Source organism: Scyliorhinus canicula, chromosome 10 (genome assembly GCF_902713615.1).
Source record: "Scyliorhinus canicula chromosome 10, sScyCan1.1, whole genome shotgun sequence".
In the NCBI taxonomy this organism is placed as follows: Eukaryota; Metazoa; Chordata; class Chondrichthyes; order Carcharhiniformes; family Scyliorhinidae; genus Scyliorhinus; species Scyliorhinus canicula.
The window spans coordinates 86002499-86026758 of record NC_052155.1 but is presented as its reverse complement, the minus strand read 5'-3'; the positions used below and the strand labels follow the sequence as shown (position 1 = coordinate 86026758).

Below are 24260 nucleotides of genomic sequence, written 5' to 3'. Positions count from 1 at the left end.
AATTGCTTCACAGCTCCAGGGTCCCAGGTTCGATTCCAGCTTGGGTCACTCTCTGTGCGGAGTCTGCACATCCTTCCCGTGTGTGCGTGGGTTTCCTCCGGTTTCCTCCCACAATCCAAAGATGTGCAGGTTAGGTGGATTGGCCATGATAAATTTCCCTCAGTGTCCAAAAATTGGCCTTAGTGTTGGGTGGGGTTACTGGGTTATGGGGATAGGCTGGAGATGTTGACCTTGGGTAGGGTGCTCCTATCAAGAGCTGGTGCACACTCATTGGGCCTAATGGCCTCCTTCTGCACTGTAAATTCTATGATAAATGTGGCAAAATAACCAATAGATTTCTCTCAATCTGCAAATAATCCATTTGTGCTGAAGTCAGCAAGAAAACACATTATTGGCCTGGATCTGGTGGTCAATGAAGTGATGGCATTTGCTGACCTAGAAGAAAATTGCATACAACGATCCAGTCACCTTTCCCGAATAATTTTATTCTGGTGCCAACCAAAGGCACCCTCGGTATACAGCAATAGTGCTGTCACCAACAAGCTAAGCAGCCAGTCACACTGAAGAATTCGCACAGACTGCACTGGTCATTCTTCACCACTGAATAATTTTACTGAGAGCAAAGTAAAGACTGAGACATACCTATGCAATTAAGGTCAAATCTAATATGTAATAGACTTCACCAAAAATCACTGGTAAATTAAATAAACGTGGAATTGCAATAATTTAAACATAAAATCATTTTCACAGGGCCAGAGTGATTGTCCAGCAGAAATTATGATTTAGTGCTCGGTTAAAAATCCAGTTACAGCTCAATCAACATGGCAAGATTTTGTCATGGGTTTCTGCAGTATGTTTAGTGCACAAAGCGGAAGTTCACATTAATCAAGAAATTTCTAAAGGTTTTCATTTTTGTAGAGTTCAATGCAGCAGCCAGTGGAGGGACAGGGAATAAGTGGCAGCAACTTTTGGGTTTCCATGTTTAACTGCAGATGCGTGGAGACCATAAGTTGCTTTCAGTTTTTCAGTTGTAAAGATTGCAAAAATTGAGTGCAGTCGCCATGTAGGGTAATTAACTCAAACTTAAAACACCTTTTTTATTTAATGCAGCAAGAGGCTGGGATACCAACATTAGGAGCAACAGGGCTTATTTTAATTTCTGCATTTGTGTTAACATTACTGCTGATAGCAAGGCTTAAATATAAACTAAAAACAGAAAATGCTGGAAATGTTTAACAGGTCAGATAGCAACTGTGGAGAGAAAATGTTGACCTTTCAGGTCAAGATTACCTTTTATCAGAACTCAGAAATGTTGTAGAATACAAAGATGTATTTAGTCAGCATGAAGTGAAAAAAAAATCAACATGAAAGTCGTTTGGAATTCTAAGATCAAAAAATAAATGGCAACACAATGGCCAAGCTTTACTGTTTCTCCATTAGCGAACTCATGATTTTCCACCCATTAAAGCTGACAGGCAGACAATCACAAGATAGGAAGTGCAGAAGTCGAAATCCCCAACTGATGTCTAGCATATTTCATTTATTCTTCACCCACTGTCTAGTTTTTAAAAGCCTAGTGCACCACTTGTATTATAAAATTGGCAATGCATGATTCAAAACTGGTAAAGCAGAAATTGAAAAAGAAAATCAAAGCTTCAAAATTCACTGAGAGAAACAAGGACCTAAACCACAGAGCTGGAAAGAAGTATTTCCTTGATATAATGTGCTTCATACATGGGTCTATTGAAGACTGCAAGAGGAAAGAAAAAAAACTATTACAGGACAAAGACAAAAAGCTATGTATACAGAAACATATCTGCAGGGAAAAAGAGTACACAAGCAAGCAATGAGAGACAGCTGTATCTCTTGGATATTGTTAACTTTTCCAGAGAATTCACATTTCAATTATCAGTTTCTGCTGAATTACATTTGCATGAAAATGGTTTGGAACAATCACTAGTACTGATAGGATGATACCTATTAATTTTGTCATAGTACTTTGGGAGCTATCATTTGTTTCAAAGAGAAAGTTCATCTACAGAATCATAGAATTAACAGCACATAATAAGGAAACTAGTCAGACCCATGCATTCATACCAGTACTAATATTTCAAATAAAGCTGTCTACTCTCATTGTACCTTCCAGCTCTTTTCCTGTAGCTTTCTATACTATTCTCCTAAAAAATCCCTAAGCCAATTCCCCTTTAACTAATGTCACCATGTTAGCCTGATTTGGAACTTCTGAATAGAATTTTCCAATAATTTGCAAGAAAAGCAAATCACTTCAAACTTTATTCTTCACTTTCTGCTGAAAATTACAAGTCTTCTTAATGGATCAACTAGATTTGATAGGGAGATTGATGTAAAAACCTGTAGGAGAGAGCACGGCTGAAGCCAATCTCCAAGATAAGTTTGGCTGTGGCGTCCAAAGCTGAGCATTGATTCAGCTTCTTGTGGCAAGTTAATATATCTCAACGCCCTCACAGTAACCTGCTATTTTTTAAGGGTAAATGTCACTCTTTCAGAATTAATCAATCTGTTATGAACATACCAATAAGGAGAAGACATAGGCCACGCATGCAGCCTCTGAAGCCTGCTCTGCCATTTAATAAGATCACAACTCATCTGATAGCAACCTTAAATCTGCACCCCACCTACCACCGATAACCTATCGCTGCCTTTCTTGCAAACAATCTATTCTCCTCTGCCTTAAAAATATTCAAAGACTCTGCTTCCACTGCCTTTTCAGGAAGCAAGTTTCAAACACTTGCAACCCTTAAAAAATGTTTTAAAAATTCACCAATTCTCTGTTTTAAATGAGTGACCCACTATTTTATAACAGTGACCCCTTAGTTCTAGATTCTACCACAAGAGAAAACATCCTCTCTACATCCACCCTGTCAAGACTGTTCAGGATCTCATATGTCTCAATCAAGTCGACTTTTAATCTTCTAAACTCCAGTGGATAGCCTGTCCAACATTTCCTCATAAAACAACTGTTCAGTCTTGGAAGAAGAGGGCAGCCACTCTGACAGCTTTCCAGACCTACAAGTACTTGCCATGGCTTGTGCCTTGTAGATGTGGGTTACTCGCCTTCGGATTCCTCGCCTTTGACCTGTCCTGGTAGCCACAGTATTAATGCGGCTAGGCCAGTTCATTTTTTGATCAATGGTAACCCCCAGGATGGCGATGGTAATGCCATTGAATGTCAAGGGGCTATGGTTAGATCCTCTCTTGTAGGAGATGGTCATTGTCTGGCATTTGTGTGGCGCGAGTGTAACTTGCCACTTGTCAGTCCAAGCCTGGATATTGTCCTAGTCTTGCTGCATTTGGACATGAACTGCTTCATCATCTGAGGAGTCACTAATGCTGAACATTGTGCTGTCATCTGCAAACATCCCCACTTCTGACCTTATAATGGAAGGCAGGTCATTGATGAAGCAGCTGAAGATGGTTGGGCCTAAGACAGTACCCTGAAGAACTCTTGCAGTGATGTCCTGGAGCAGAGATGATTGACCTCTAACCACCACAATCATCTTCCTTTATGCCAGGTATGACTCCAATCAGCGGAAGTTTTCTCCCTGATTCCCATTGACTCCAGTTTAGCTAGGGCTCCTTGATGCCATACTCGGTCAAATACTGCATTGATATCAAGTGCAGTCACTCTCACCTCACCTCTGGTATTCAGTTCTTTTGTCCATGTTTGAACCAAGGCTGTAATGAGGTCAGGAGTTGAATGGCCCTGGCGGAACCCAAATTGAGCATCTATGAGCAGGTTATTGCCGAGTAAGTGGCGCTTGACAGAACTGATGATGACTCCTTGTATCACTTTGCTGATGATGGAGAGTAGACTGATTGTGCGGTAATTGGCTGGGTTGGATTTGTCATGTTTCTTGTGTACAGGACACAACTGGGCAATTTTCCACATTGCCGGGTAGATGCCAGTGTTGTATCTGTACTGGAACAGCTTGGCTAGGGGTGTGGCAAGTTCGGGAGCACAAGTTTTCATTACTATTGCCGGAATATTATCAGGACCCTATAGTCGTTGCAGTATCCAGTGCCTTCAGCTGTTTCTTGATACCACCTGGAGTGAATCGTGAATCTGTGATGCTGGGCACCTCTGGAGGAGAACTAGATGGATCATCCACTTGGCACTTCTGGCTGAAGATTGTTGCGAATGCCTCAGCCTTGTCTTTTGCCCATATTAATTAATAATGTTTACAGTCATAAAAGACTTACATTAACACCGCAATAAAGTTACAGCAAAAAGCCCCGAGTCGTCACTTTTTGGCGCCTGTTCGGGTACACGGAGGGAGAATTCAAAATGGTCAAATTACCTAACGGCATATCTTTCGGGACTTGTGGGAGGAAACCGGAGCACCCGGAGAAAACCCACGCAGACACAGGGAGAAAGTGCAGACTCTGCACAGTCACTGCTGGGCTCCTCCATCATTGCAAATGGGGATATTTGTGGAGCTTCCTCCTCCAGTGAGTTGTTTAATAGCCCACCACTATTCACGGCTGGATGTGGCAGGACGGCAAACCTTAGATCTGATGCGTTGGTTGTGGAATTGCTTAGCTTTGTCAATTACTTGCTGCTTATGCTGTGTGGCACACAAGTAGTCCTGTGTTGTAGCTTCACCATGTTGACAACTCACTTTTCAGTACGTCTGATGTTGCTCCTGGCATGCTCTCCCGCACTCTTCATGAACCAGAGTAGATCCCCTGACTTGATGGTAATGGTCGGGTGGGGATATGCCAGGCCATGAGGTTGCAGATTGTGGTTGAATATAATTCTGCTGCTGTTGATGGCCCACACTGCCTCATGGATGTCCAGTCTTGAGTTGCTAGATCTGTTCGAAGTCTATCCCATTTAGCACGGTGGTAATGCCAAGTATGACTCAAACCAGCAGAGTGTTTTCGCCCCGGTTCCCATTGACTCTAGTTTTGCCAAGGCTCCTTGACACTAGACTCGGACAAATGCTGACTTGATGTCAAGGGCAGTCACTTTCACCTCACCTCTGAAATTCAGCTCTTTGTCCAAGTTTGAACAAAAACTGTTAACAAGGTCAGGAGTTGAGTGGCCCTGGCGGAACCCAAACTGAGCATCCGCAGGCAGGTTACTGCTGAGTAAGTGCCTCCTGATAGTACTATCGATGACCCCTTCCATCAGTTTTCTTTTGATTGATAGGATTGGATTTGGCCTGTCTCTTGTGTCCATGTTATATATGGGCTATTTTCCACATTAGCGGGTAGATGCCAGTGCAGCTACACTGGAACAACTTGGCTAGGTACGCAGCAAGTTCTGGAGCACAAATCTTCAGGACTATTGCCGGGATATTGTCAGGACCATAGCCTTTTCAGTATCCAGTGCCTTTAGTCATTTCTTGACATTGTTTGGAGTGAATTGAATTGACTAAAGACTGACATCTTTGATGCTGAGGACCTCCGGAGGAGGCCATGATGGATCATCCACTCATTTGTTGCGAATGTTTCAGCCTTGTCTTTTACACAGATGTGCTGGGCTCCTCCATCATTGAGGATGGGGACAGGTGTGAAGCCACCTCCTCCAGTAAGTTGTTTAATTGTCCACCACCATTCACAACTGGATGTGGCAGGACTGCAGAGCTGATATCTGAACTGTTGTGGGATTGCTTAGCCTCGGTCTATCACTTGCTGCTTATGTTGTTTGGCATGCAAGCTTCACTAGGTTGACACTTCATTTTTAGGTATGCTTGGTATTGGTCCTGGCATGCCCTCCTGCACACCTTATTGAACCAGGGTTGACTTCCTGGGTTAGTGGTAATGGTAGAGTGGGGGGATATGTCAGGCCTTGAGGTTACAGATTGTTCTTGAACACAATTCTGCTGCTGCTGATGGCCCACAGCACCTCATAGATGCCAGTCTTGATCTATTCCATTTAATATGGTGGTAGTGCCACACAACACAATGGAAGGTATACTAAATATTGTACTGAATGTCGGATTTTCAGCCGTATTGTATTACAAGTATTTGGTGAAGGGTTAAAAACCTGGGTTAGAGTATGTTTAACTGCTGCAGCCATGTTTTAAACGAAACCCTAGTTTGAAAGGCAAGAATATTTTAAGAGCCAGAGGTAAAATTAACCATTGTGAAAAGCTTGGACTAATGCAATTTTTTTGATTAAGGGGATTCGCTGGGGGATTAATTTGTTTTCAGCTTGGTGAGATGATGTCATTGTGGAGTGGAGCTTTGGCATCAGGCTTTTTGAGGAAGCTCAGTTCTGATCTGGCTGCAGCTGTGTGCATAGTGAAACAGTTCTGCTCTCACTATAAGTCAGTTAAAAGAGATTAACTGTATTTAAATCAGTGCAGATTTGTCTGAGGACAAGGGGGGAGCTGCAACAAGGCAGTTAAAACAACTTTTCATAGAATCCCTACAGTGCAGGAGGAAGCCATTCAGCCCAATCTGTCTGCATCGACCCTCTGAAAGAGCATCCCACCCAGGCCCAAAACTGGTCCATCCCTGTAATCCCACATAATTTTTGGACATTAAGCGGAAATTTTGTATGGTTAAGCCACCTAACCTGCAGATTTTTGGACTGTAGCAGGAAACCGGAGCACCCAGAGGAAAGCCATGCAGACACGCCAAGGAAGTGCAAACTCCACATCGACAGTCACCCGAGGCAGGAACTGAAAACCGGTCCCTGGTGCTGTGAGGCAGCAGTGCTAACCAGCATGCCACCATGCATGAAGACATACAGGCAGAGTTTCTGCATGGGTCTGACTGGAGTTAGAACTTTTCTATAAAGCAGTGTCAAGAGATCTCTTGCTCAAAGAACATCTCTGTAAAGCAAGTATTCCTCTGTGTCATTGGTATTTAAAGTGGATTGAGAGCTGAAATAGTTCTCTGGTGGAGGGCTATGTTCTTTCCCTGTAGTTCTCCACCATGTTGAGTCGGGGCCGGCGCGGAGAAGGCGTGCTCGCGCCAGCCGTGGCATGCACGCGCGGACCCACGGGCCCGTTCTGACGCCTGTATCGGCAGATGGAGCAGCGTGAGGCTCTTTAATGCAGTGCTGGCCCCCTGTGCGGCACAAGATCACTGATCCTAGGGGCCTGTTGATGCTGTTGTAAAACGCCCCGGTGTTTACGACGGCGTCAAACTTAGCCCCAGAATCGGAGAATCCCACCCCCTATTTCTTCGTTCAATCACTCCTGGAGTGAAGTATCCTTTCCTCACAGTCTTACAAAATTAAAATTAAATATTGGGGTTTCTGTCCAGTATCCGAGCCACTGTTGAGTCTGGTCTGGGATCGTAATAATAGGAAGACGGGACTTGGTCTTCACAAGAACTATTCGGTGGTCACTCTTACCAACACTATCTGCAGCAAGCATGTTGTTGAGGACGAGGTCAAGTATGTTTTTCCCTCTTGTTAGTTACCTCACCATTTGCTGCAGTCCCAGTGCAGCAGCGATGTCCTTTAGGACCCAGCCAGCTTAGTGTGTGGTGGTGCTACCGAGCCACTCGTGGTGATGGTCATTGAAGTCCCCAATTCAGAGTATATTCCGCACCTTTGCCATCCCCAGTTATTCCTCCAAGTGGTGTTCAATGTGGAGGAGTACTAATTCATCAGATATGGGTGCCGGTATGTGGTGTGGATGGCACGGTAGCACAGTGGTTAGCACTGTTGCTTCACAGCACCAGGGACCCGGGTTCGATTCCCGGTTTGGGTCACTGTCTGTATGGAGTCTCCAAGTTCTCCCTGTGCCTGTCTCGGTTTCCTCAAGGCACTCCGGTTTCCTCCCACAAGTCCCGAAAGTCTTGTTGTTAGGTGAATTGGTCATTCTAAATTCTCCCTCAGTGTATCCAAACAGGCGCCGGGGTGTGGCGACTTGGAGATTTTCACAGTAACTTCATTGCAGTGTTAATGTAAGCCTACTTGTGACACTAATAAAGATGATTATAATCAGCAGGAGGTTTCTGTGCACGTTTGCCCTGGCGCCAAGAGACTTCATACTTCATAGAATTTATAGTGCAGAAGGAGGCCATTCCGCCCATCGAGTCTGCACTGGCTCTTGGAAAGAACACCAGACCCAAGCCCACACATCCACCCTATCTCCATTACCCAGTAACCCTACCCAACACTAAGGGCAATTTTGGACACAAAGGACAATTTAGCATGACTAATCCACCTAACCCGCACATCTTTGGACTGTGGGAGGAAACCGGAGCACCCGGAGGAAACCCGTGCACACACGGGAGAGTGTGCAGACTCCATACAGTGACCCAAGCCGGAATCAAACCTGGGACCCTGGAGCTGTGAAGCAATTGTGCTGACCACAATGCTACCATGCTGCCCTACTCCATGGGGTCAAAATTGCTGTTGAGGACTCCCAGGGCAACTACCTCCTGACCCTATACCACTGTGAGACAGAACATACAACATACCCAGGGATAGTGATGGCGGTGTCTGGGTCATTATGTGTCAGGTATGATTCCATGAGTATGACTGTCATATGCATTGTGGTTCATTTCTGTGTTAGCTTTCTACAATTGGATGTTGGCAGGGAAAATATGCAATTTTCTGTTGTAATTGACCAATTGAAATACTTCTTCTCTACATTAGCAAATTCCAATTCTCTTTCCGCACCTAATGATGCACTCAGGCAGTAATTCCCAGAACAGGTCATTAGTCTGTCGTCAGAAGCTTACAGCTTGAGGGGGCGCCACTCCACATCAAGTGTGGCTGACCAGGAGCCTCGCCCATTCTTACTACCAGCCATTGGCATGTTGGGAGGATTTGCAGGTTGATACACTCAACCTGTTCGATCGCGTTATGAACGCACCTTCCTTTGCTATCAAGTCCTGGGGTGGGACTCAAACCCGAAACTTCGGGATCTGAGGCAAGGACACTACTCACTATGCCACAAGATCTCCCTGTTTTAGCAAAACCCCAGGTTAATTCTGTTCGAGTGAAAGGATACCCCACTTCTTTAGTCGATCTTCATTTCTAAAGCCTCATATCGTTTCAGTCATATTAGTGAATTTGGAGCTTATCATTTCGGAGCAGAAGTAGGCCATTTGGCCCATTGAGCCTGCTCTGGCATTCAATGAGATCATGACTGATCTGATATCATAATTCTCAACTCCACTTTCACACCTTATAACCCTCGATTCCCTCACCGATTAAAAATCTGTCGATCTCAACCATGAACATACTTAACGGCCCAGCCTCTACAGCCCTCTGTGGTAAAAAAGTCCACAAAATCACTACCCTCTGAGAGAATAATTTCCTTGTCATCTCTGTTTTAAATGGGCGACGACCCCTTAGTCTGAGATTATGCCCGTCTGGTCCTTGTCTCTCCCACAAGGGAAAACATCTTCTTTTATATCCTCTCCATACCAAAATGCATCTTTTCTACAGTAGGTCATCCAAGACTAAACACAATAACTAGCTTCACCACTAAACTTTACAAGTTTAGTTTTACCTTTTTGCTTTTGCATTGTTTATCCTATTTATTAAATCTAGATTCTGTCTACTTTTGCTTTAAAATGTATCCTCCTGCTGGTCAAGATTTTCACTATGCAATTTAGTTAGCTTTACAATTTAGTGTATATTTCTTTTTGCTATTCCTGCCAAATTGTAAACTTTATATTTCTCAGTATTAAATTCTGTCTCTCGGTCCAATCTATTATCCATTCAAAATCCTCCAGAATGCTTGCAGTCCTCTTCAGCACCAATAAAATTGCCCATTTACTAGAAAATTGGGTTGTGACCCACATCCAATTCTAGATCACACCTGTACACAGAGAAGAATAATGATCCTTAGACTGTCACCCACTTTAGAAATCATTCAGAGCTTCTTTGTTTTCTGGCGTTTAAACAATTTTCCATGCGTGCTGCACATTCCTTAAATACTATATGCTTTAATTTCATCAATAAATCTCTTGTATAATCTCTTATTAAATTCCTTTTGAAAATTCATATTCACAACATGAGTGGCATTTCTGAGTTCAATATGCCACATTATTGCACTCTATAAACATGACAAGCATGACTTCCTGTTTACAAATTTGTCACCTTGGGTGCCAATGGGAAATTTGGAGGTTTAATTTCCACTCTGCACATTTCTTAACCTGAGCCTATTAGCCAGGGAGTTACCAGCTACAAGCTGCAGTGCCTCCCTGCAAGAGAATGGGAAACATGGACAGAAATATTCTGGCTGAACAGTATCTGTTGTTGACCAAAGTAAACATCACTGACAATCTTTACCCTGACAGGCGCCAGAATGTGGCGAGTGGGGGCTTTTCACAGTAACTTATTTGCAGTGTTAATGTAAGCCTAGTTGAGACAATAAAGATTATTATTATTATTAGAGGTAATTGCGTACCCTGAAGAGCAGAACTCAAGGCAATAATTTCAAAAATATTATTCGAACTGAAGAACAGCTGATATTTTGGAAATCATTGATAAAAGACATGGCAGTCAGACTGCAGACTGCATCCTAACCCACTGAATGTAGTCTTTTTTTAAAGCCAACTTAGTGTTAAAATACCATGTGTTCAGCTTATGGTTAAGAAAGAATTGAGTTTATTTTAGTTCCACATTTATTCAAAAATAGGCTGTTGAAATTAGTGTCACAGGACTTCCGATGATAGCCATGGAGTGAACGGTCGCACATTTAGCAGCTCTCGCACGCTAGTGGTCTTTTACCGGCTTTTAAGGTGGATTTTCGCAGGAATTTCTCAACATAAGTAGATAAAAGTGAGAGGAGGAAGAGGCAACCCCCAATTTATGAAACCGCGCCCTAAAAGTAGTCGGAAAAGAAGAAATCAACACTTGGCTGGAATCAAAACACAGAAAGCAGCGGGTTCAATGGCAAAGAGGCAAAGCTCGGCCACTTATGCCCAATGGACGATGGACCAGTTGGTCGAATACTTGGATGGGAAGTTCACCCGGCATCGCAAGGACTGTGCTGAGGACCCTCGATTAAGTGGGTGGTTGACCGGGTTGAAGAGAAAGTGAAGACTCAGGGACAGGAGATTCAAAAGCTGCAGGAGCAGGCGACGGAACGAGAGTAGGAATCCACAGCGATGGCATGGAAATTGGTATTCTACAGGAACGGCAGAAGTGGCTGTTGGAGAAGGTAGAAGACCTGGAGAATCATTCTCGCAGGCAAAATATCTGGATCATTGGTCTGCCAGAGGGAAAGGAAGGGTCAGATGTCGGTGTGTATGGGGGGGGAAGATGCTGGAGCAGCTGATGGGGGAAGGCTTGTTCTCCAAGCCGTTGGAGGTGGCTTGGGCCCATAGGGCTCTTATGAGTAAGCCCCAGGGTCTCAAGCCCCCGAGGGCGACTGTGGTATGGCTGCATCGGTATTATGAAGTGGGCTAGGCAGACGAAACAGTGTACCTGGGAAGAGTCAGAATCCGGGTGTATCAGGATTGGGGAGCAGAGCTTGCAAAGACGAAAGTGATGTACCATCAATTGTACGCGAGGCGAGTGATTTACCAAAGTCTGGCTTTAATTGACTAGAACACAGCTCTGCGATCGTCTACAATGGAAAGGGACGATCGTCAGGCGTCTGACCATTTATACCTCGTTAATAGAGGCGTGGTTAACTCAGCCTCTCGGCCAATCGGTCGAGAGGCACATGACCGACCAGGGCCAATGGTAAGCTGACGTTCTGGCCCAATGGCAGACGAGTAAGCAGATCATATCACCACAGAAGGTAAGTTTTAATAAAGTCAAGGCGGCTTTGTATGCGAAAGACATAAAATTTGGACTGTTCCCCTGGCCTGTCTCTGGGTGACCTACAAGAACCAGGAGCTATACTTTGTCTCACCGGAAGAGGTGGAGGTCTTTATGAAGGACAATAACTCGGTGGATGCATAAATACTTTAAAACCTAAACTGTGGTGGACTGAGTTTTTAATAAGAAAGGGGGGAGAAAAAGTTTTGTGCGATTCGCCCTCTCTCTGTCTGGAAAAATCTCAATCTTTCAATTCTGTAATTTAAGTTGCGACTTTCAGGAGGGGAAGGGTTTTTTCTGCTTGATTTGATTTTGATTTGTTGTGTGTACCGAATTGCAGTGAAAAGGGTTTTGAGTTGTGATGTTTTTTCTCTTCTGTTGGAAAAAGAATGGTTGAGTTTCTGCATGCCCTGTTTGATTTTTCTTCTATTGTTTTAGTTCTGTTTGAAGATGATGGGATAGATAAGATACTGTTAAGGGAGGGGGATGGGCCTCTGTGCCTGGGCCTTGGGAGACTGTTTGTTTGCTTTCTGTGTTTGATGTTATTGTGTTGAGACCTTATGTTAGGGGGGGGGGGAGATCCGGCAGGTGGTAGAATGCTAGACACCGGGGGCGAGAGTTGCGAGGCTGGCTGGATAGCTAGTTAACGGGAGCAAAGTGAGGAGAGCGTTGAGGAGAGATGAGTTGGGGGGTGGGGGGTGGGATGGGGCTGCTGACGAGTAGGGGACTTCCGGGGGATTGGGGATGGAGAGCAGAGGGCGGTAGCTGCTGAGGGGCGGACGAAGGGGAAGTGTGGGGCATGGGCGAAGGACTGGCCGAAGAAAGGATATGGCTGATCGACAGGGGAGGGGGGCGAGAGCCCCTCCCCGACCAGACTGGTTATGTGGACTGAATGGGGCCAGTCAAAAGGGCCCTTGTGTTTGCACGCCTGAGACTGTTAAAAGCGGATGTGGCCATGCTACACTTGAAGCTGGGAGACCAATTTTGATTGAAGAATGGATGGGTCGGACAGGTGTTCCATTCGGGACTGGACTTTTAAACAAAGGGGTGGCCATCCTGATTAACAAGAGGGTGGCATTTGGGGTGGGAAGCTGGAGGGAATGGCAGTGGTGTTGGTAAATATATACGCCCCAAGCTGGATGATGTTGCGTTTGTTCGGAAGGTGCTGGGAAAGATCCCTGACCTGGATTCGCACCGGCTGGTTATGGGGGGTGTGACATCAACACAGTCCTGGATCCGAGACTGGACTGGTTGAGTTCTAGGTCAGGGAAAGTATCAGCAATGGTGAAAGACCCTACCATTAACCCTGTATTCCGCATTCATATTTGTCCTTCCAAAATGGACAACCTCACACTTTTCAGCGTTAAACTCCATCTGCCACTTCTCAGCCCAGCTCTGCATCCTATCTATGTCTCTTTGCAGCCGACAGCAGCCCTCCTCACTATCCACAACTCCACCAATCTTCGTATCGTCTGCAAATTTACTGACCCACCCTTCAACTCCCTCATCCAGGTCATTAATGAAAATCACAAACAGCAGAGGACCCAGAACTGATCCCTGCGGTACGCCACTGGTAACTGGGCTCCAGGCTGAATATTTGCCATCCACCACCACTCTCTGTCTTCTATCGGTTAGCCAGTTCGTTATCCAACTGGCCAAATTTCCCACCATCCCATTCGCGTTTTAACTTGAAAACTCTGTTGCTTGAGGCATATTTGCACATTCTCCCCGTGTTTGTGTGGGTTATGACCCCACAATCTAAAGATGTGCAGGCTAGGTGAATTGGTCACGCTACATTGCCCCTTAATTGGAAAACATTAATTGGGTTCACAAAATTTTTTTTTAAAAAAGCATTGGCGATCAGCGAGGCAGCAACTACAGAGGTACCTCACTCCTCCGTGTCCCTGAGTTACAATTCCAGTTAATGTTACTAATGGACAAGGGGTTATCTGGACTCGAAACGTTAGCTCTTTTCAGATGTTGCCAGACCTGCGGAGATTTTCCAGCATTTTCTCTTTTGGTTTCAGATTCCAGTATTCGCAGTAATTTGCTTTTATTTTCATTAACGCAAGTGATTTGTATCCTCGTCCTGTCTGGCCTGTTGCCCCATTTAATGTTGGTAACACGTGGGTGGTTCTCACTTGTTGTGAAAGGTGTGTTCCCAGGATCTTCAAAACTGAGCAGCACGGTAGCATGGTGGTTAGCATAAATGCTTCACAGCTCCAGGGTCCCAGGTTCGATTCCCAGCTGGGTCACTGCCTGTGCGGAGTCTGCACGTCCTCCCCGTGTGTGCGTGGGTTTCCTCCGGGTGCTCCGGTTTCCTCCCACAGTCCAAAGATGTGCAGGTTAGGTGGATTGGCCATGCTAAATTGCCCGTAGTGTCCTAAAAAAGTAAGGGGGGGGGGGGGGGTTGTTGGGTTACGGGTATAGGGTGGATACGTGGGTTTGAGTAGGGTGATCATTGCTCGGCACAACATCGAGGGCCGAAGGGCCTGTTCTGTGCTGTACTGTTCTATGTTCTATGTTCTTAACTGCGGGGGTTCATGGAGCGCATGGTAAGGTTTGATCCGTGGAGATTTGGGAGGCCAAGGAGCAAGGAATATTCATTTTATTCCCATGTGCATACAGTATACTCCAGGATAGATTTCTTTGTACTGAATAAAACATTGTTAGCGGGGGTGGAGGACACTGGGTACTCAGCAATTGTGGTGTCAGACCACGCACCTCATTGGGAAAGTCTCAGCACCCACAGTGGAGATTAGATGGCAGGCTGTTAGCGGACGATAGGATTTGTGAGCGAGTGAGGGAGGCTATCCGGGGGTACATAAAAAGCAATGATGCGGGAGAGACTGTGGCTGGAGTGGTGTGGGAGGCACTGAAGGTAGTTATCAGAGGGGAATTTATTTCGATTCGAGCCCATAGGGAGAAAACTGGACAAGCTGGTCAGATTGGTAGGAGAAATCCTATAGGTGGACAGAAGGTATGCGGAGTCTCCGAATGAGGAGCTCCTGAAGGAGCGTCAGAGACTCCAAATGGAATTTGGGCCCCTTTCCACAGGTAAGGCGGAGGGACAGCTGAGGAGGGAAAAAGAGGCAATGTAGGAATATGGGGAGAAAGCTAGCAGGATGCTGACACATCAGCTGAAGAAGCAGGAGGCGGCGACAGAAATAGGGAAAATAAAGGATATGAGACGGAAGGTAGTGATAGACCCGGGGGTGGTTAACGACGTGTTCCGTGAATTTTATAGTCGATTATATCAGTTGGAACCCCCAGCCAGGGAGGAATGTATGAATCAATTCCTCAAGAGGCGAGAGTTCCCGAAGGTAGATGAGGAGCTGATGAAAGACCTGGGGGACCCAATTTGGCTTGGGGAGGTGATAGGTGGGTTGGGGGCGATGCAATCGAGTAAGGCCCGGGACCTGAGGGATTCCCGGTGGAATTTTATAAAAAGTTCTCTGGGTTACTGGGGTCGCACCTGGTTAAGGCTTTTAACGAGTCCAAGGAGCTGGGAGTACTCCCCCCCCCCCCCCCCCCCCCAACGCTAACACATCCATCAATTTCTCTCATCCTGAAGCAAGATGAGGACCCGGAGAACTGTGGATCGTACAGGCCAATTTCCCTGTTGACCGCTGATGCTAAACTGCTGGCAAAGATCTTGGCACTCGAATAGAGGATTGCTTCCCGGAGGTAATCGGGGAAGATCAGACGGGATTTGTGAAGGGCAGGCACCTGACGTCCAATATTAGATGGCTTCTTAATGTTAAAATTATGCCGGCTGAGGGGTGCTAGGTTGAGGTGGTAGTAGCCATGGACGTGGAGAAGGCCTTCGACCGGGTGGAGTGGAAGTACTTATGGGATATTTTAGGCAGGTTTGGGTTCGGACAGGGATTTGTGGATTGGGTCCGGCTGTTATATCAGGCCCCGATGGCAAGTGTAAGAACCAACCGAGTCCGGTCAGAGTATTTTAGTTTCTGCAGGGGGACAAGGCAGGGATGTCCGCTCTCCCCATTAATATTTGCCCTGGCCATAAAGCCCTTGGCAATGGCCCTTAGATAATCAAATACCTGGCCGGGGAGAGTGGTGGTGGTGGTGGGGGGGGGGGGGGGGGGGGGGGGGGGGCGCACAGAGTCTCTCTAGATGTAACAAAATGGAACAAGCGGTCCTAGATCTTATCCTGTGTAATGAGACAGGTTGATTCATGATCTCATAGTTAGGGATCCTCTCGGTAGGAGCGATCACAATATGGTGGAATTTAAAATACAGATGGAGGGTGAGAAAGTAAAATCAAATACTACTGTTTTGTGTTTAAACAAAGGAGATTACAATGGGATGAGAGAAGAACTAGCTAAGGTAGACTGGGAGCAAAGACTTTATGGTGGAACAGTTGAGGACAGTGGAGAACCTTCCAAGCGATTTTTCACAGTGCTCAGCAAAGGTTTATACCAACAAAAAGGAAGGACGGTAGAAAGAGGGAAAATCGACCATGGATATCTAAGGAAATAAGGGAGAGTATCAAATTGAAGGAAAAAGCATATAAAGTGGCAAAGATTGGTGGGAGACTAGAGGACTGGGAAATCTTTAGGAGGCAACAGAAAGCTACTAAAAAAGCTATAAAGAAGAGTAAGATAGAGTATGAGAGCAAACTTGCTCAGAATATAAAAACTGACAGTAAAAGTTTTACAAATATATGAAACAAAAAAGAGTGGCTAAGGTAAATATTGTTCCTTTAGAGGATGAGAAAGGAGATTTAACAATGGGATATGAGGAAATGGCTGCGGAACTGAACAGGTTTTTGGGTCGGTCTTCACAGTGGAAGACACAAATAACATACCAGTGACTGATAGAAATTAGGTTATGACAGGCGAGTACCTTGAGATGATTGTTATCACTAAGGCGGTAGTGATGAGCAAGCTAATGGGGCTAAAGGTAGACAATTCTCCTGGCCAGGATGGAATGCATCCCAGAGTGCGAAAGGAGATGGCTAGGGAAATTGCAAATGCACTAGTGACTATTTACCAAAATTCACTAGACTCTGGGGTGGTCCCGGCGGATTGGAAATTAGCAAATGTGACACCACTTTTTAAAAAAGGAGGTAGGCAGAAAGCGGGTAATTATAGGCCAGTGAGCTTAACTTTGGTAGTAGGGAAGATGCTGGAATCTATCATCAAGGAAGAAATAGCGAGGCATCTGGATGGAAATTGTCCCATTGAGCGAACGCAGCATGGGTTCATAAAGGGCAGGTCGTGCCTAACTAGTTTAGTGGAATTTTTTGAGGACATTACCAGTGCGGTAGATAACGGGCAGCCATTGGATGTGGTATATCTGGATTTCCAGAAAGCCTTTGACAAAGTGCCACACAAAAGGTTGCTGCATAAGATAAAGATGCATGGCATTAAGGGTAAAGTAGTAGCATGGATAGAGGATTGGTTAATTAATAGAAAGCAAAGAGTGGGGATGAATGGGTGTTTCTCTGGTTGCCAATCAGTAGTTAGTGGTGTCCCTCAGGGATCCGTGTTGGGCCCACAATTGTTCACAATTTACATAGATGATTTGGAGTTGGGGACCATGGGCAATGTGTCCAAGTTTGCAGACGACTAAGATGAGTGGGAAAGCAATAAGTGCAGAGGATACTGGAAGTCTGCAGAGGGATTTGGATAGGTTAAGTGAATGGGCTCGGGTCTGACAGATGGAATACAATGTTGAAAAATGTGAGGTTATCCATTTTGGTAGGAATAACAGCAAAAGGGATTATTATTTAAATGGCAAAATATTAAAACATGGTGCTGTGCAGAGAGACCTGGGTGTGCTAGTGCATGAGTTGCATAAAGTTGGTTTACAGGTGCAACAGGTGATTAAGAAGGCAAATGGAATGTTGTCCTTCATTGCTAGAGAGATGGAGTTTAAGACTAGGGAGGTTATGCTGCAATTGTATAAGGTGTTAGTGAGGCCACACCTGGAGTATTGTGTTCAGCTTTGGTCTCCTTACCTGAGAAAGGACGTACTGGCACTGGAGGGTGTGCAGAGGAGATTCACTAAATTAATCCCAGACCTGAAGGGGCTGAATTACGAGGAGAGGTTGAGTAGGCTGGGACTGTACTCGTTGGAATTTAGAAGGATGAGGAGGGATCTTACAGAAACATATAAAATTATGAAGGGAATAGATAGGATAGATGTGGGCAGGTTGTTTCCACTGGTGGGTGAAAGCAGAACTAGGAGGCATAGCCTCAAAATAAGGGGAAGTAGATTTAGGATGGAGTTTAGGAGGAACTTCTTCACCCAAAGGGTTTGTGGGGGGGGGGGGGGGGGGGGGGGGGGTGTTCGTGATCCAGGCACGGGGGACAGGAAAGGAGACTGAAGGAGTTACCTTTTTAAAGTGTTGAGAGGAGTTTAGTAATCTGGGGATTCAAGTGGCTAAGGATTGCGGGGCAGCTTCATAATTAAATCTGTGCAAAGCAATCGATCAAATGAAAGGTATTTTTCGCAGATTTGACATGCTCCCGCTGACGCTGGCGGGGAGGGTCCAGACGGTAAAGATGATGGTCCTTCCGAGGCTGCTCTTCTTTTATCAATGCCCTCCGATTTTTACCCAAAGGCTTTTTTCAGGAAAATAAACGCGGCGATCTCGGGTTTTGTGTGGGCGGGTAAAATCCCGAGCGTAAAGAAGGCACTCCTGGAATGGGGTCCTCCAAGCTTTATCAACTATTACTGGGCGGCCAACATATCGATGGTCAGGAAGTGGGTAGTGGGTGAGGATTCGGCGTGGGGGCGAGTGGAAGCGGCATCCTGTAAGGGTACGGGTTTGGAGGCTTTACTGATGGCGCCCCTGCCGTTTTCGCCGGCTCGGTACTCTACGAGCCCTGTGGTGGTGGCAGTCCTTAGGGTGTGGGGGCAATGGAGGCAGCACAGGGGATTGGGGGGTGGGGATCGTCAGTGTGGTCACCAATTTTGAAACAATCACGGTTTGCCGGTGGGGGTGGGGAGGGGGGCTGGATGGTGGCTTTAAGAAATGGCGGCAGGCAGGGACACTAAGATTTGTGGACCCTATTCATTCAGGATTACCCGACCTTGGAGGCATTAGAGGAGGAGTTTGAGTTGCCAGAGGTGAGGTGGGGGAGGCCGATGTTCTGGCCTTCTCCTCCATGGTAGCCCGGAGACGGATTTTGCTGGGATGGAGGGACTCAGAGCCCCCGAAGTCAGGAGTGTGGGTCAACGATATGGCAGGGCTTCTCAGTCTGGGGAAAATTAAATTCGCTTTGAGAGGGTCAATACAAGGGTCCGCCCAGAGATGGCAGCCGTTCATAGACTCTTTGAGGCGGCAGCCGTTCATAGATTCTTTCAAGGAAAATTGAACTTCTGCAGTAAGGGGGGGGGGAATGGGAGACATGACAATGTTACAACGGGACAGAGAATATAGTTTACGGGCAGCTAAGGAATAGAGCGGGGGAATAGGGGGTGTTGTTCTGTCGGTTGTTTTTTTTTCTTCTTTCTTTGCATGTGTCGGCCTGCGCGGTTGTTTAAGAGATGTGAATGTGTTAAACTGTGAAAATTACAAATGCTTCAACAAAACATTTCTTTAAAAAGAAATTAGTGTCACAAATTTCAAACTTTAATCTCATTCTTTTTTAAAATTCATTAGTGGGATGTGGACGTCGCTGGTTAGGCCAGTATTTAATGCCCATCCCTAGTTGCCCTTCAGAAGTTTGTGGTGAGCAACATTCTTGAACCGCTGCAGTCCTGAAGGTGTAGGAACACCTACACTGCTGTTTGGGAGGGAGTTCCAGGACTTTGCCCCAGTGTCAGCGAAGGAACGGTGATATATTTCCAAGTCAGGACGGTGAGTGACTTGGAGAGGAACCTCCAGGTGGTGGGGTTCCCAGGTATCTTTTGCTCTTGTCCTTCTAACTGGTAGTGGTCATGGGTTTGGAAGGTGCTACCTAAGCAACCTTCTGCAATGTTACTGTAATGCATCTTGTAAATGGTACACATGGTTGCCACTGTACGTCGGTGGTGGAGGGTTTGAATGTTCGTAGAAGGGGTAGCAATCAATTGATTTGCTTTGTCATTGATTGCATCAAGCTTCTTGAGTGTTGTTCGAGTTGCACTCAGGGGATTTCTAGACTTTGACTTGCCCTGGTAGCCACAGTATTAACATGGCTAGTCCAGTTCAGTTTCTGGTAACACCCAGGATGTTGACTGTCAGGATTAAGTGATGGTAATGCCATTGAATGTCAAAGGGCGATGGTTAGATCCTCTCTTGTAGGAAATGGTCATTGCATGGCACTTGTGTGGCGCAAATGTAATTTGCCATTATCAGCCCAAACCTGGATATTGTCAAATTCTTGCTGAATTAGGACACAAACTGCTGAATTATCTGAGGAGTTGAAAATGGTTCTGAACATTGTCTAATAATCTGGATGGAAGGAAGCTGAAGCATCTGAAGATGGTTGGACCTAGGACACTACCCTGAGGAACTCCTGCAGTGATGTCCTGGAGCTGGGATGATTGACCTCCACCGGTCACAACAATCTTCCTTTGTGCCAGGTATGATTCCAACCAGTGGAGAGTTTCCCCCCGATTCTCATTGACTCCAGTTTAGCTAGGGCCTCCTTGATGCCATACTCGGTCAAATGCGGCCTTCACTATCACTTTGTTGCTACTCATCACTGGCTTCCCATATGACAACACCTAATTTTCAAATCCTCATTCTAGTTTTCAAATCATTCCCTGGCCTCACCCCCTCTAGAATTAAGTGGGGATAGTTTAAAAATAAGAGGTCTTCCATTTAGGACAGAATGATGACAAATCCATTCTCTCAAGGTTGTTAACCGTCGGAATTTACTGCCCAGAGAAGTGGAGGCTGGGTGATTGAACTATATTTAAAGCTGTGTTAGACAGATTTTTGATGTACAAGGGAGTCAAAGACTATGAGGGAGCAGGCAGGAAAGCCGAGTGCAGCCAATTTCTTATTGAATGGCGGAGCAGGCTCAGGGGGGTTAAATGGCTTACTTCCGCTCCAATGTCTTATTTATTTTGTTAAGGTGAAGTATTGACTTTGATAGTAAGAATAGAAAACCAGAATACTTTTTAAAATGTGTGAAACTTCTAATGCTCAGATACTTAGGTGTACTCATATAGGGAGCACATAGTTAGCCTGCAGGTGCAGCAAGCAATTCAGACGGCAACTGGTATATTGGCAGTTATTGCAATTGGATTGAAAGACAAGAATAAGGAAGTCTTGCTACTATGATATAGAGCATTAATGACCACCCAGGAGTATAGTAAGAAGTTTTGATCTCCATATTCAACAAAGATCTATTTGTCTTGGAGGCAGAGTACAGTGATGATTTACTCGAGTGCCTCTTGAGATGAGAGGCTGAGTAAATTGGGCCTATATTCGCTGGAGTTGAGAAGAATAAGAAATCAATTGTTTTGAAACATAAAAGTTTTCTGAAGGGGCGCGACAAAGTAGATACTCAAAGGACGGTCAAGATACACGGGGTGGCAGGTGAATTCCCCAAGATGTCAGGAAAAGTCAATGATGGGATAACAAATGAGAAAAAGTCACCACCCTACTTGGAAGTGACAGACAAGGTTGGCACATTAGGCCCAGCACTTGCTGTATACACTGACAATCGCAGCATCAGCATCTGTCCCACACTGGGAAGGAGAAAAGTGTCATGGCCATGAAGACTAAGAGAATATGCGAATAAAAACACCCACATCACAAGCCCTTTTGCGAGAAATGCCAAAAGCTGGCAGCCCATCACTTCCAAACTGCTAATCTGGGACACTTTCATTTTTTTAAAGTTTTTTGCCCCGAAATATCAAAATATATTTCTGGCCTTAGCAATGTTGCTGCTAAGTGTGTATTCACATTTATAAATGTAATATAGTTGTACAGCATTTCATTTTTCAATGGATTTAAACCTGTGTGGTTCACATTGCATCTGAATGAATTGGGAGTGTTATTGGCCAGGGCGTAGAAACTCCAAAGTGTATTATGAAGCTCATCTGACCTATCACTTTTATGTTGAATTTGGCTAGGATGAGCACAAGAGCTTTCACTTCAGGTGTGATTCATCAGAGTTTCCTCGGTGCTTTTATCAAAACAAAGTTTATTATAAGAATGAGTTAACATATATAAAAGTTATCAAGAATTTGTTATCAATTACAAACATAAATAAACACAACAGCTACAGTAATCTATGATGATAGGTTTCACTCTTAATGAATCCCCCTTCGTAGCTGTTCCAATTCAATACAAAATCCAATAAACCAAAACCCCCTTCATGGGCATGGCCCAGCACACTGTAATCTCACTTGAATGGGACTAGTCCTTTCCCTGAGATCCAGCTTCCAACCAGCAAATTCAAAACTCCTTCTGGAAGCAACTCTACCTTTAAAGTTATCAAGGCAGTTTGCCACACCCAATCTGCTTTCAGTTCACTGGAACAGCTTTATAATAAAAACAGAGAAAACAGGGAAACACTGCTTTTCTTCTGCAACCCAAACTAACAAACCAAACTGAAACCCAACACTGAAACTCCCTCTGACCTGACAGCCACAACCCAGCTCCACCCACAAATGACATCACTGAAGTCGTGCTACAAGCCATGTGGTAAGACCAAACTTTTCTTAAAGGGACACTCACATGACAGGAGCAAGACTCTCTCCCGCAGAATACCTTGTCATGCTTTGCCTGGTGTCAGTTCAACTTTGGGCCACGTCTTGCACTGTACCTGGTGTCAGATTGCCTCATGCTGACTCTAGTTTGCAGTGTGAATGTAACTTACGTTTGGGGGGGGAAGACTGAAGACCAATGACTCCAGTGTCCCGATGAGGCATTTAAATAAGTGGATATCAGAATATATGAATAACGAAGACAGGTGTGTGTTATAACAACTTTGACACTAGTTCATTTTATGATGCGGGAGCAGTAGCAGAGTGTTCGCCTTACTCAGCTGGTAATTCAGAGACCTGAATTAATGATCAGGAGACAGGAATTCCCTTCCATCAGGAAACTTAAACTCAATTAATTAAATAAATCGTATTGTTGTTTAAACACATCTGATGCACTAATGATATCTAGTTAAAGAAATATCCTCAGCTGGTCTGGCTGAAGTGCGATTACAAACACAAAATGTGGTTTACTCTTAACTGTGAACTGAAATGGTCGAGCAAGACACTCAATTGTACGGCGGTGTAGTAGTAATGCCACTGGACTGGTAAAACTAGCATCCTAGGCAGCTGGTGGAATTAATTTCAATTCATAAATCTGGAATATAAAGCTAGTCTCAGTAATGGTTACCATTTACAGCTATTCCATTGATTGTTGTAAATACCCATCTGGTTCACTGATGTGAAGGAAAGGAAAGCTGTCATCCTTGTCTGACTGGCCTGCATGTGACTCCAGACCCACAGCAACTGTGGTTGACTCTGAAGTGCCTAGCAAGCCAGTTAGTTCAAGAGCAAATAGGGTTCGGCAACAAATGCTGGCCCTTGCCAACAATGCCCACACCACATGAAAGAATTTTTTAAAATTCAAGAGGGCGACACGGTAGCAAAGTGGCTAGCACTGTTGCTTCACAGCACCAGGGACCCAGGTTCGATTCCCATCTTGGGTCACTGTCTGTGCGGAGTCTGCACATTCTCCCTCATCTGCGTGAATTTCCTCCGGGTGCCTCCGGTTTCCTCCCACAGTCCAAAGATGTGCAGATTAGGTGGATTGGCCATGATAAATTGCCCTTAGTGCCCAAAAGGTTAGGTGGGGTTACTGGGTTACGGGGATAGGGTGGAGGCATGGGCTTAAGTAGGGTGCTCTTTCCAAGGACCGGTTGCAGACGCGATGGGCCGAATGGCACTGTAAATTCGATAATTCTATAAGGTGGTCCAGCACCAGCTTCTGAACAACAACTTGGGATGGACAATAGGACATCCCATTATAGCATCGACACATGGTTAGCTTAGTACTTTAATCTGATTAGTCCTTGATTTGAGATTTATTCATGGTCCTACCATTTTGATATGTGCTGTCTTATCTATCTAAAGAAACAAATTCAACACAAATAGAGAAGGCAATGTCACTATGTAACGGCATCATCTCCTAATGGAGTTAATGAGAATGAATATATAGGAGTTGCTAAAAATCAAAAAGTAGCGCTTTAGAAAATCTCAAGAACACTTGAAAAAAATTATTTTGCTCCCTGACTGAGAGGATATTTCCCCTGGATGGGGAATTTAGAAGAGAGGTTGGGCCTGCAGCCTCAGGATAAGGGGTTGATCATATAGGAGTGAGAAAAAGGGAACTTTCTCACTCAGAAGGTTGTAAATCTTTGAAATGTTTCACTCCAGAGGATCATGGATACTCCATCATCGGGCGTATCCAGTCAGCAGAGAACGCGCACCTGAAGCCCGCACTCAGACCCATTTTCTGCACTGAGGATCTCCGCTTGCTGGAACTCCACTGTGCAGTGAAAGATCCGGACGCCATTTTAAAATCACTATAAGCGGGTCTTTGGGCCCTGCGCCC

At 45.2% G+C, this 24260-nt stretch overlaps 1 protein-coding gene across 7 annotated transcripts in view; it reads right to left on the bottom strand.

Annotated features, from left to right (window-relative positions):
* spidr (scaffold protein involved in DNA repair) overlaps positions 1-24260 on the bottom strand; it is a 417755-nt gene that overhangs the window by 179172 nt on the left and 214323 nt on the right. The gene's annotated exons all lie outside the window — the stretch shown is intronic.